General features: G+C 42.9%; 1 protein-coding gene and 1 pseudogene across 1 annotated transcript in view; both read right to left on the reverse strand.

Moving 5' to 3' along the window:
* NCEH1 (neutral cholesterol ester hydrolase 1) overlaps window positions 1-14,418 on the reverse strand; it is an 824,131-nt gene continuing 809,713 nt past the window's right edge. Inside the window, exon 6 of the transcript XR_007776034.1 lies at window positions 1-52. The gene's annotated coding sequence lies outside the window, so the exon portion shown is untranslated. The remainder of the gene's footprint in view (window positions 53-14,418) is intronic.
* LOC127056212 (60S ribosomal protein L35a-like) lies at window positions 8,245-8,646 on the reverse strand (annotated as a pseudogene).

Raw genomic sequence — 14,418 nt, forward strand, 5'->3', positions numbered from 1 at the left:
CTTTACACACAACAATAGTTTAGTGATATATTATAGACTTACAGAAAGAGACCTTCTAAACATGTTAAAATGTATCACCAGCACACGAAACCTTAAATCAGAGTGAATAAATGAAGACTCGGAACAGCACTTCTGAAAGGTTGCCGCCCCCTTCTGTAGTGCCTGGCAAAGACATCACTCAGCTCATGGACAGTGCACTGGAACCGCTGTTGTGGAGACCCATTGTGTCTGAATCCTTTACATTCATTGCCCCAACAGGGCCTGCTAGAAGGAAGGGTTCAGCAAAAAGGTTCAGTAGGGATATGTTAGATACCTAAAGGGGAGGCAATGTGGCTTAGCAGATAGAGCGCTGGCCTAAGCGTCAGGAGAGCTGAGTTCTAATCCCAGTTCTGTGAGACCATGGGCAAGTCACATCGTCTCTCTGTGCTTCTATTTCCCCTCACACCCTTTGTCTGCCTTGTCGATTTCGATTTAAGCTCTAAGGCTAGAGATTGCCCCTCTCTGTGTCTGTGCAGTGCCTAGAACAGTGAGGCTCTGATAAGAGACCTCTAGACACTACTCTAATACAAATATTAATAAATATAGAACATTAATTCCTACCCTGGCTGCTCCAGAAATGTCTTTGAAGAATGTAAACAAGGGGAAGGATGATCTTGTAGTAATAGATGGGAGAATAGAGGAAGAGAAGGAATGAAGAAACTTTTCACCCTGGAGAAGGGAATTCAAGAAAATCTGGGCAACGGTGCAGCACCATTGCAGGGGGAAACTGAGGATACTTCCTGGGATGACTCATTTCCCTGCAATCTGTTGCAGATCAGATGACTTAAAACAACATCTGTGATATGAAGCGAATGAGGAGAAAAAGGAAATAAAAGGGAAAAGGCCCAGTCTTCTGGTAACATGCAATTTCCCTTATCCAAGGTGAACGAAAGCCTGAGAAGTGAAGAGAATAAGATCAAAGGTATCTTTATAAAACACCTGGTACAGGATGTAAAATTAAAAAAGAAATCTCAGCATGTGCATTGACTGACAAAGGGGGCAGACACCCTCAGCTTAATCCCAGACAAGGTTCGACATCATGTAATGCAGGGGTCATGACTGAGACTGTCAATGCAGGTGCAACCCACGCTGCAAAGTGGCAATCATAATCTTGTTAGACTTCAGGTTAGAACAGAAATTAAAGTTCAATGGGTGGAGAATGGCATGCAGTAACTTTTTAAAGGCAGATGTTGAGAAGATGAGAGATAGTGATTCAAATCAGGTGGGATGAGGACTATAACCATCTGATTGACAGTCAATGGCAATTAAGCTCCTAGGGCCCAGATTCTCAAATGTATTCAGGAGCCTCATTTCCACTGGTTTCATTGATTGCTTTGAAACTGGGACTCAGGCACCTAAGTCACTTAGTACCATATGAGTTAGGCACCCAAATGCCTTTAAAAATCTGGCCCTTAGGTGCTTTTGAAAATTTTATGCAAGATCTTTTTTATCTTTAACTACTATGATTTTCTGTTTAAGAGCTGAGCTAATGCCCAGCTGAAATTACCCATAACAAATCCTGAAAAACTACAACACAACTGGTTGGGCAGATTTGCCCCTGCCCAAAATACAAATCTTCAAACATGGTCGCACCTTTCAGAATAATGATTTTTTTTTTTCAGGCATGCAAAATTGTGGGTCTATAATGGACAAATACCCAGTAGCCAAAAATGACTTATCTAGTTTCATTGTTTGTTTTTGGTTTCTCTAGTTCTTCCGGGTCCTTCATCGGCACTACTTGGTTAAACAATGTTGGCACCAAATGAGTCCATTCTCTCTGGTACAGAAGATTAGCTCGCCTTTCAGTCTTACCACAGCAAAAAGACCCAAACTAACTGCCATTTGATCATAAACAATAAGCACATGTGGGTCAGAAACATATGTTGGTGTGTGATGAAGAACTGGAAAACAACCACTTGGATTTTGTTTAAAAAAACACTTATTAAATATCGAGTGTGAAAGTAATGCAATTGGAGAATTAGCATAAGGCCTAAGCACCATGTACATCCCACTTAAAGCTTTACGCTGACCCACTCACAAGAACAGTTCTTCTAAGCACTGAGTTTGGCCTAGATCCTCAAAGGTATTTAAGCACCTAAATAGAAGTTAGGGGCCTAAATACCTTTGAAGATTTGGCCTTTTGTTTCTTTATTATGGGGAGGCAGGGTTGCCAGCTCTCACAGTTTTATCACTAGCCTTACACTATGTAGTGATCTTAAAGCCTCAGTTCCTGGAGTCAGGTGATTATGTGAGAATCTCTGTTCTCATTTTTTTTTAAAGGTTCTAGCCCTCATAGCTGTGGGGGGAGGTGGAAGGGGGGGTTGAAAATGTGGTCCCTAGAGGTTTAAAAGCCAGAAGGTAAAAAAGAAAATCCCCAACATTTTCATAATTAGTCTTTAAATCTCATGACTTGAAGCCAGTCTCATGGTTTTTGGCAGCTTGGCTTATGATATTTGACCATTTGGGGTAGCCAGTATTGCAGGAACACCAGAGAATTGGTCAGACACTAATGCTTCCATTTTTGGAAAAGGATCAATGGAGCTTCCTTCAGCTACAGCTCCGGAGTAGCCTCGCTGGAGGGAAAGTATTGGAAACACTGGTGGCAGGTTAGTTTACACACCATTTAGACACACTCAGTATAATTTAGTACACATTCTGTAGCCTGGTGCCATAAAAGGCAATTCTTATCTAAGAAGTATGCTCAAATCTTTTTGAACTGGCAGATAATGATGAAGCGGTGGCTATAATTCATCTGTTTTCCGGAAGAGTTTGCTATTGTCCTGTGCATCAGACTGATTTACAAGGCCAGGAAGAATGATGCCATGGGAGAGAACATTGACACTGATTAAAAACTGTTTCACTAAGTGATACCAGAAGGTGGCAGGTGCTGCAAAGCAACTTCTGTGCTGCTGTACCCTTTCTCTTGGGAAAAAGGGATTTTTGCCCTTGCTACCATGGCTCTCCAGATTGACTATAACGGTTTACAACAGGGAAAGGCGTCCGTTCAGGGGAGAGCAGTACCAAGAGGAGCACCACAATGGGCTGTCATTCAGAGGTGACATTGACATGAGATCTCCCTGGCCACATGTACTCATGGGGGTTTAAAGGTCCCATGGTGCAGTGGATGTTCAGCTACTGGCCAAATTCAAATCTAGGTAATTAGTTAGGCCCAGATCCTCAAATGTATTTAGGCTCCTAACTTCCACTGGACTCTAAGTCCCTTTGTAGAGCTAGCCCTAACTGCCTCCCTAAATTGCCCCTGCATTTTCAGATGGACATGGCATTTACTTCTTCTCCTAAACTAGGATTCTCATTGAAGAAAGTGGTAAAATGCCTATTGTCTTAAAAAATCCTATGTCTCGTATGTATTATTGACGTACGGTGTCAAGCATGTTGGATTCCACCCCAGAGGTGGCTGCATCTGCATTGTGATTCTTGCATATAATTTTGTATAGTGCTTAGGGATTTTTTGGGATGAAAGGGGTTTGATAAACATATAGAGCTGGTATCTTCAAAAGCTTTCAGCATTACCCTAACTCCTAGCCAATGGTAAAACTCCCATCGACTTCAGTGGAAGCACGGTTGGGTCAATGGTGATCATTTTTGAAAAATCCACCAATCCATTATTATTACTGTAATGGTTGGTAGTCAAGTACTGGCCACTCTTATTTGGCATATCATTTGTCTTGATGATTGGTTAGTAGGGCTTCATCGTTCTGTAATTCTCTTGGGTTACTTGTAAGGCCTGGTCCACACACAGTTTGTGTCCTGATTTAATTATTTTTAAGAGGGGTGTGCATTTTTTTCAAAACAGTGAAATAATTCAGTAAATCATCAGGTGCTGATTTAATAACCTTCTAAAAGCAAGGTGCTGATATAACTCTGTTTTTTATTGCGTCAGTTAAATCAGCAGCTACATTTATAGGAATAAGGAGCTATAATGGTATAAGCATCTTCATACTGGTAAAAGTGTGTCCACGCTGGGCGGAGTTGTACCACTTTAACTACACTACTTTAGCTATCCTGAGTACTACAGTGAAAGTGCTCTGCTACAACCTCTGTGTGTTGAAAAGCCCCAAGAAGAGCTGCTAGTGCAGATGTTCTGAAAAAATTGGTAGAGTGGGAATATAGTGCTGAGAGCTGTTGAACTAAACTGTAAACCCTGTATATGATGGAAACCATGTCAAGCAGCACCCCTAGTCCCAGCCCCCATGTACTAGTGATATAGGATGATGCTTTCCTTGTTTAGAAAATCAAAAGCTGCATAGGAGACCACTGACTAATACTGTCTCACTGTTTCCTTGTGCTCTCATTCACCTGTCTGTCTCTTCTCTTCTACTTAGACTATAAATTCTTTAGAGGCAGTGACCTTCTCTTTGGTTTGTGTGTGTACAGCACCTAGCACAATGGGGTCTTAGTGGGGTACAGTAATAACAACAATAATAATGTGAATGAACTTAGTTTTAATCTGTTTTTCTTATAGCCACCATTTTGATCCTACTGCAAGCTTCCTTTCAAAACAACATTTGTCAGCCCAAAGAGAATTTTCCTGATGAGATATTTGGAATAAATCTTTTTGAAGGGGTAATAATAGTCATCATAATAAAACTGAGAAGCACAGGAAATGCAGAAAAACAGTACAAACCAAATTCAGAATGATTTGGATGATTCAGGCTCTTTAGGGCAGTAAGCAGCTTATGCAGTTCAACACAACAAGAGTTGAAAGTTAGTGTGTAGGTTTGAATGAATGATTCATTATTCTGCTCACACATGGGTTCCATAGCTGCTCTCGTCTGTACCCATCTGGATCTCAGGAGAAATTCCTAGAGTGTGTAATTGTGTATAATGGAATGATGCTGTAGCAGGAAATAGGTTTGTAAGCATTTTTATTCAGTACAATTGATGTCATACAGATACAGTCTGCGGGGAAGCAAAGTGGAGATATATATTGCAGTGAATCATTGGAGAGCTGATTCAGTCTTTTGGGAGATCATCATTTTTAGGCAGTGAATGTATTTAAGACAAAGCAAGCAAGAAATGCACTACATTTCATCTTACACTATTGGATATACAGACTGTTTAAATGAGAACTTCACAAGCTCCTCAGATTGCTGATACACGCAAGTGTGCTCGGTGTAAACACACAGGAGCATGCTTGGGTGCTGCAAAGCGGTTCCATATCACCTACCTCCAGATATCACCCATGTCAATTTCCAAAGCACGAGTGGGACATCTTTTACTGTGATCATCACCGTGATATCTGGGTGCACTACAGAAATTACAGTCAGCAGCAATCTACACAAAGTTTCCGTCTCCTTTTCCTAGTGCCCATAAATTTTCTTAGTCATTTTGCATCATCCATTAGCTTAGCTGCCTTTTTTCAGAGGTAAGTGTTACTGTGGCTATTCCATTTTGTAGCGAAGGCAGTAAGAGTGACTGTGACTCTTATCTCTTTTGGAAAGGAGTCCCACAGCCATTGGCCAGCAATTGAGATAGCTCTGTTCCCCGCTCTTGTCTCATCCTTGTTGAGGACAGGTCCATTGTTCTCTCACAGATGTCCTGGTTTGTCCTTACCATGGAGGGAGAGGCACTCCTTGAGATAGTCCAGGGCCCACTGAGTGGCAATTTGTTAGATTGATGCATCTAGCTGTTTTTGTAGCACAGACAGGACTACTGCATGTTGTGGGAGACGGGGTAGACTGCTCTTTCCAAAGGCAGAAATGGTGGTCTCCAATGGTAGAGGACCATGGTACTCTTGATTGTCTTTTACCAGCCAGGAATGGCATGGGTCAGTCACATATAATACATTGGGTCCCCGTTGTAGCTGTATTTGTAGTTAGATCTAATTTAATATTTGGCATCAGCACTAACCGGGTTGCTTAAATACTGTATATTTGATATGGTTCAAAGGTACAATGGTATTTTGCTTCATGCATGATATTTGTATTCTGATGTGGGATATTCAGAGTAAAACTGTAAGACAAGAACCCCATAGTAAGAGGCAGTACTGTATATTTGGACTACTTCACTGCTCCCTCATTTGTACTGCAGAGCTACACGTTCCTACTGACACTGAACAAATTCACACAGGGCTTTGGGAGAGGCTCTTTCTAGTATATAAACTAGCCTCAGTGGTATGTAAATATAATACACACGCTTTGTTGGAACTTGTAACCTCTGAATGAAAATGGACATATTCTTATATTACACAATGACAGGTTTTCCCAAGGCTGGTCATGTTTAGTATCTACCACCACCTACAGGGCAGCAGATGCATAGCTCTTGTTTTCAGAGATGAACCAAAAACTAAATCTATGTGCTGTAATTACACTTGAGACTGATTAAGCCTTTAGTCAGTTATGGAGCACCTTTATTCTGAGCCTTTGCTTCTCAGGGAAGCTACATAAGCCTCAGCCTCACTCTTCTACAGACCGTGCGTTCCAAGTGCACACTACACTGCAAGTTAGGTGACATGCATCAAAAACTTCAGATTAACCCCCCTGCAGACATGTAGACATTTAGTAGCCCAAAATGTACCTATTTATATTAGGTATATGGCCCCCATCACCATGGTCTCTGAGTACCTCGCAACCTTTACTGTATTTATCCTCACAGAACCCCTGTGAAGTAGAGACGTGCTATTAGCCCCACTTTGAAAAACAAAGTTGGGAAACCGAGGCACAGACTAAGTGATTTGCCCAAGATCACACAGGAAGTATGTGGCAGAGCACACAGCTGAACCCAGGTCAGTCCTAGGCTAGTGCCTTAGCCACTGGACAGATCTTCCTCTCTATCAGCAATGCAATCTGTAAGATGTTCACAGGACTGATGCTGGGATGGACAGTACAGTGAGCTGCAGAGGGGAAAAGGTGGAAAGAACTCTGAAGTAGAAAGTAGAAGAAGAAGTGGATAAATACCTGAAGGTAATCATTTCAGGTGACCCAATGTCCTGAATCCTCAACTCATTCATTGCCTTGAGGAGTTCCAGGCCTCTTAATATGTCCTAAGCTGTATAAAGACTTGTCTTCAGTGCATAGTGTAGCCCCTAACTCAAGGCCCAGCCGCACACAAAAACCCTTGCCTCCAGTGCGGTGGTGGTATAACCTGGAGTTTTTTCACAGTGTGGCAGTGCTTTCTGGAGTGAAGCTAACTCAAGAGGAGTTAATTTAAGCATAGACGATAACTCCCATTAACTCTACAGTGAAGACACTGCCTTAGCGTAATCCCTGTTACACGTCTCTTTCTGTACCCAATCCACAGAGGACAAGAATCTGTCCCAGCTACTAAGCCCGGCCGTTTAGCTTAAGCCTGCTTTCTGCTCCAGAGGCCTTAGGTCAGTCTCTTGGGTCAGCCAAGATGGTGGCCATGACATAAATGGGGGCTCATCCAGGTTTCAACATGCTCAGGACAAGCTTCCTCTGTCCAGGCAGAGTATGAAACCTACCGGTCAGTATGTTTTATGCATCCCCTTCTGTATCTGATCCACAGAGGATGTGAGTCTGCTACAGATCCTAGCTCAAGTTTCTGTGACTCATGCTTTTACCTCTGGAGATCCCAGATTAAACACCTGAATTGTCAGTTTCAAATTTATGGAGAGTATATAAGGAGAGTACGTGATTGGCTGTTCAGGGGAACTCCATCCCTCCCACTACCTCTAAAATCAATTGTATGTAAATAGCTTATGTTTAAGTCACCGTGGTTTACATTTAATATAGTCAATAATCTATTTTTTTCTAGGAGAGATTTGCCCAAACAAACCCTAAACTCTTGGAATGTTGGAAATCTGAATCCAGTTCTGAGTCCTGAATCCATCTTTCAAGACTATTAAAAAATGCCAGGGAAAATAATGCTCCCTCACTGAAAGGCAGATTCTTGTGGGTCTACCTCTGATACACAGCTACTGTGCTCAAGCTTTCAAGTCTAGAGAAGTCTGGGACTGCTCTTTGCATAGCACGCAGCTTGCTGTCAAAGAAAGGGCAGAGGATTTCCATCCAGCTCTGGGTGCTGGCTTGAACACACATGAAGAAATTCTCACTTTCACATTCCCCACTTAAATCCTTGCCTGTTGGAAAAACAAAAAGCTGAAGGGAACATATGAAAGGCAGGGGTGGATTAGTAGCATATGGTAATTACCTGAAGAATTTCCAAAATGGGCTAACTGCTCACACACATACTCAGTCCATGAGAATGGCTTTGAAAGGATCATTATAAATATATATATATTTTTAACAATTTCTGAATTTTATTTTTAGTAAAAATTAAGATCCTAGATGGATACAGCATCACTCTGATTCTGTGTCCAATGGCCTTAGCAGGAAGGTTGGACCGGAACTTGGCACGAACCATGCCACTGTTTCCATGTGCACGCGTTACCTTCCCCCAAATCACTCGTGTTCTATTGGGCTTCCCACCAGGAGTCACTGTGTTGTTTTTAGCTTTGTATACATAAGCACATCTTTTGCCCAAGTAGAATTCAGTCTCATCACGGGCATAAACTCCGTCAATTTTCAGAAGGGCAGTGTGCTCCCTCTGGTTTCGGAGGCCACGCTTATAGCCAGCAAAAATGGCTTTGGACTACAGTCTCCCAGACATGGTGTCGTCCTGAAGTCCTGCTCCCAGCAGGCCCCCGCGCCTAGTAACACAGAGTGCTAGCCAACTGTTTTGCACAGTTAGGCTCCTGTTCTGCTCTCAGATGTATGCACTGAAGATGATGGGAATTGCACTGTGTGAAAAGAGGTAGAAACCAGTTTTCTGGAGGCACTTAAACATGTGAATACCAAAACCAATCAATGTAAAAATAAGCAGACCAAGGCAATCCAAGGCCATCTGCATTGATGGTGCTGACGAAAACCTTTGCCTTCGGCTAGTCTGCACTGAGGATTGTTGTAATACCAGCCGTGCATTGTTCCGACGACAGCTTGCACAAACCCCTCCTGTTGTTATTATCGTTTCCATTACCTGGGGTAGTGCAGTTTCTGTTTCCTCCCTTCTGCTTCCTTTGTGTACACACCCTTGTCATAGCGGTGACCTCAGCATAGTAGTGCTCCTTAGAATTTCCCAACTGCCATCAACCTTCCCAGCCCAAGTGGACCATCACCCATTCCCAGTTCCTGTCTGTACTCCACAGTGCCTCCTCAACAATAAGAGCGTCCTTAGGATTCAAAACTCATTAGCATGCACAATACTTGCAGGGTTTCCCAGTAGGGAGATACAGCATAGAAACACCATTAGGAGCAAACTACACAACGGTTGAACAGCAGGCTAACAACTCTTCCATTTCCTCCTGGGCAGTGCTGATCTCAAGATAACAGAGATCTGTGAAGCCACGATAACATTATCTTTGTGTTATTCTTTCTCTTTGTCCTCAAATACTAATTCACAGTACCATATGCTTAATTACTCACACCAGCTCGACTGTTGAGAAGATTATTCATCTCTGTTTCTGGTTATAAACACTTTACCACCGCAAAAGAGTTTTTCTTTAAAAAAGGAAGAATTTTTCCAAAATTAATTTATGTGCCAGCTTCAACTTTAACAGGCCTTCTTGATGTAATCATTCTGAGCTAAATATTCCAAGTAATCAATCAAAGCGGTGGAACTAATTTGGTATCTGTCACTTTTGATTTTTTCAATAAAAACTAAGCATTTTACTCACCGTGCTGTTGCAATTCAAGCTCTTAAAGCCTTCAGTCAAGTTGCATCCGAGCTTCAGAGACATACTTGAAAATCAGAAGAGATGGCACAAATTGCAGAGAAACTAAAACAGATTGATTTTTGGGGGAATAAAGGAAACCTCTTGTTATTTTCTTTGAGTCTTTAGAGCTGTCTCCACAAAGCCTCATCATTTTTCCTTCTTCCTCTACCCAAGCACCTAGAATGCCATAGTAACGCCATGCATACAAAAAAATACCATTTTATAATTTAGTGTATTACTGAGACTTCAATAGATCAATGTTCTAATAGCAGAGGCTCAAAGAACTGATCTCACAACATGGCCCTTGAAGGCAGACGCTCTAACAGCCTTGGGAAGAAAGAATGAATCAATCCCCTGTTGCTGCCTCTCCCGCTCACACTGTTTAGAGACAGATTACCTTTAGAATGATCTACCTGTTGGAGGAAGCAGAGACTGGGAGATTATCTGGCTCACGGTCGGTTTCCCTTGATGTAAAGATATCTGGAGAGGACCATCCTGGAGTGGAGAAGAACTAGTCCATTAAACATAGCAGCGATGGCGGCTATCGTTCAAAATATACGTCTGCTGCCTTTTCCGTCAGCAAGGATTGAGAGCTACAGGAAAACCCAGCTGTGTAAATTGTTCATTTGAATTATGTATGGTGGGTAAAATCCCGGCCATGTTGAAGACAATGGGAATTTTGCCATTAATTCCAGTGGGGCTAGGATTTCAGCCGTGAAGTTTTCTCCTCTTCCTCCTTGCATAGTATGCAAACTGTGGATTATGAACCAGAAACTACAGCTTAAAAAAAAAAAACCCAGACAGGCTACCACCAGGCATAGACAACATAATGCTCAACCTGCACAGTTGTTATGTGAGAACAGTAACCATGGGCTTGAGTCTCCTTTACACTAAGGGTATGTCTACATCTACAATTTTGCAGTGCTGGTTGTTACAGCTGTATTAGTACAGCTGTATAGGGCCAGCGCTGCAGAGTGGCCACACTTACAGCAACCAGCGCTGCAAGTGGTGTTAGATGTGGCCACACTGCAGCGCTGTTGGGCGGCTTCAAGGGGGGTTCGGGGAACGCGAGAGCAAACCGGGGAAGGAGACCAGCTTCCCCGCGGTTTGCTCTCGCGTTCCTCGAACCCCCCTGCAAACCGCAGGGAAGGAGACCTGCTTGCACGGGGGTTCGGGGAACGCGAGAGCAAACCGGGGAAAGAGACCAGCTTCCCCGCGGTTTGCTCTCGCGTTCCCCGAACCCCCCTGCAAACCGCAGGGAAGGAGACCTGCTTGCTCGGGGGTTCGGGGAACGCGAGAGCAAACCGGGGAAGGAGACCTGCTTGATTACCAGAGAGGCTTCCTCAGGTATGCTGGGATACCTGCTTATTCCACGGTGGTCAAGAAAAGCGCTGGTAAGTGTCTACACTTGATTACCAGCGCTGGATCACCAGCGCTGGATCCTCTACACCCGAGACAAAACGGGAGTACGGCCAGCGCTGCAAACAGGGAGTTGCAGCGCTGGTGATGCCCTGCAGATGTGTACACCTCCTAAGTTGCAGCGCTGTAACCTCCTCACCAGCGCTGCAACTTTGTGATGTAGACAAGCCCTAAGACTGCTTTGCATTGATATAAAGAGGCCTTGCTGTAAATGACAGTCAGGCCCACAACTCTCGATTCAGGGCAGTTTCTTCTTGTACACTAGTTCTACACCAACATGGCTGCACATTGAGCTAGCACAGATTTCGCCAGCGCTTAGAATAGGAAATAACTGTGGTCGCTGTAGACAAATGCTGACTTTTTAAGCTTGTCCACGATACATTATAATAATAATCATTGCAACATCTCCAGCCAGTACTTCCATGACCGAGAAGTGACGGACAGGCCTCAGTGTTACTGTTGTTCTTCTCTGTTGTCTTCACTTCCAAGATCATAGAAGTTTGATGCAGGAAGCATCTAATTAGCTGTGAGATTTAGAAGTCAGGGCAGAAAAGGCTTAAGGTGTCAATCAAGAGCTGCTTACTTTAGTCCCAGCCGCATCCCCCCTCATTGAAACGCTTGCTGCCTTATCTTGGTTTATTGTGTTTATTCAGGGAATAGATTGTGTTGGAAAGGTTTGAAGTCAGAGATAGCCTTGGGGCACTGGAAGGGCGGGTAAAGCGTAAGAAACAGAGGATTAACATGCTTCTCTTTTTGCAAAAGGGTTTGAATATGCCATAGCTGCTTTGTTCATGGAGGTCAGCAATAGCCTGCTCCTTTCTCTCTCAACTCAGAGCTTCCTTTAGTCAACTTTAAAATGAACAGACAATTTAAGAGCCATGTTAGAAACAGACAAATTTTCTTGCAGATGTACCTTTGGATTAGTAAAATAGAAGTAAAATTTTCTCATCTGTGGTGTTTTACTTTTGCTGTTTCTCTCAGCTTGGACAAAGCAACCTCAGTGAAGTCAGCTTCACTTTTGTGTATAATAATAATACCTAGCTTTTATGCAGTGCTTCTCATTGGTAGCTCTCAACGTGCTTTACAAAGGAGATTACTACAATTATCCCCATTTTACAGATGGGGAAACTGAGGCACAAAAGGTGACATGACCTGGCCAAGGTCAAGCAGCAGGCAAGTAGAATAACTGGGACTATATTCTAGGTTTTCAAAGTCACAATTCAATGCCCTATTCACTAGGCTATCCTGACTCTCCCATAGTAAGCTTCACTTTCAGTTTCTTGGGGCTAAAATGTTTGGGGTGCAAACACCATAGAGCAGTTTAAAAAAAATATTTCCATTAGCTACATTAAACCAATGTTTCTGAACCTTTTCAGTTTGGCCACCCCTTATTCAAAGTCAATTTTTTTCACAGTCCCCTCACATTTATTTTATTATAGTAGTGAGAGTAAAAGTATGTATCCATGATAACAGTGCTCAGTTCATATAATTCATTGGTGTATATTTTGAGGTGTTGACAAAGAATACTTGACCTTGATGAGGGAGGGTATGAAGGGAGCAAGATTTTCTTTGCTTTAGATGGTAGTAAAAGTTTCAATGCCTCATAACCAGTGATTGCCTTTTGTGACCTCTTACAGCAGGGGTAAGCAACCTATGGCACGCGTGCCGAAGGTGGCATGCGAGCTGATTTTCAGTGGCACTCACACTGCCCGGGTCCTGGCCACCGGTCAGGGGAGCTCTGCATTTTAATTTAATTTTAAATGAAGCTTCTTAAACATTTTCAAAACCTAATTACTTTACATACAACAATAATTTAGTTATATATTATAGACTTATAGAAAGAGATCTTCTAAAAATGTTAAAATGTATTACTGGTACGTGGAACCTTAAATTAGAGTGAATAAATGAAGACTTGGCACACCACTTCTGAAAGGTTGCCGACCCCTGTCCTACAGGATGGGACCCACCGTTGAGAAACACTTACTTAAACAGTGATAGAAACATTTCTACTGCATGACAAAGCTCATTTTCATAAAATCTAAATTTGGGGCCTGATTTGAGTGCAGTTGTCAGGGCCGGGTAATGGGCAGTTTGTGGACACAGAGTGAGTTGCTCAATATCAGACCCAAAGTCAGAGATCAATTCGGGGCCAAAGCAGATCAAACTGCAAAGTCAGAGTCCATTACCAAACTGAGAGCATGGAACGAGAATCAAGGTGAGGCTGGGCCAGGGTTCTTCATTTGGGGGGGGGGGTCAGTAATGGTTAGGGTGACTAGATAGCAATTGTGAAAAAATGGGATGGGGGTGAGGGGTAATAAGGCGCCTATATAAGAACCAAAAAATGGGACCGTCCCTTTAAAAACAGGACAGCTGATCACCCTACTAATGGTCCTAAGCCGAAGTCAGTAAATCAAGATCAGGGTCAGGAGCTGAGCTTAAGTCAAGAGCCAGGATCAAGGTGAGTCACAGCAAGGATTGGTGAGGAAGGTTCTAGGGCAGAAGCACGGCACCAAAGATATGCTTTGCTTAAACAACTCCCAGAAATGGCATCCTGGTTTATAAAGGGAGTGCCACCCAATCAGGGAATTGCAGAGGGCTGCCATTCATGCCTCTTACGGTGGGACTTCCTGCAGTCCTTCTTGGTGACAGCCCTGACTGGGAGCCTGCTGGGAATGCCACAGACTCTGGTTCTAGACCTCAGGGTTCTTATAGCAATGTTCCTTTAAAAAATATTGGTTTTCATTGACTATAGACAAGTTAGCAATCCCCTTGTCCCAGTGGTAACTCAATCTTGGGCTGCATTTGTAATGATTTTTTTCACCGAGTCTGCTTTGTCTTTACTCTGCCATGGAGATCCACTGATTGCTGAGGAAGTTTTTTGCATTCGGTGCTGTCATAAACAGATGGTTAAGGGTTAATGTCTCTTTTACCTGTAAAGGGTTAACTAGTTCAGTAAACCTGGAACACCTGACCAGAGGACCAATCAGGAGACAAGATACTTTCACATCTCGATGGAGGGAAGCCTTTGTTTGTGCTTTTTGGGTTTTTCTTTGTTCTCTCTGGGGGCTAGGAGAGGCCAGACATGCATCCAGGTTCCTCCAATCTTTCTGAAAAAGTCTCTTCTGCTAAATTGAGTAAGTACTAGTTAAAAAGGCGGTTTAGTCTTTTGATTATTTTCTTTATTGCAAATGTGTATTTTGCTGGAAGGATTGTATTTCTGTTTGCTGCAACTTGTATTGTGCTGGGGGGGAGGATTCTCTCTATTC

Source organism: Gopherus flavomarginatus, chromosome 8, assembly GCF_025201925.1.
Source record: "Gopherus flavomarginatus isolate rGopFla2 chromosome 8, rGopFla2.mat.asm, whole genome shotgun sequence".
Lineage (NCBI taxonomy): Eukaryota > Metazoa > Chordata > Testudines > Testudinidae > Gopherus > Gopherus flavomarginatus.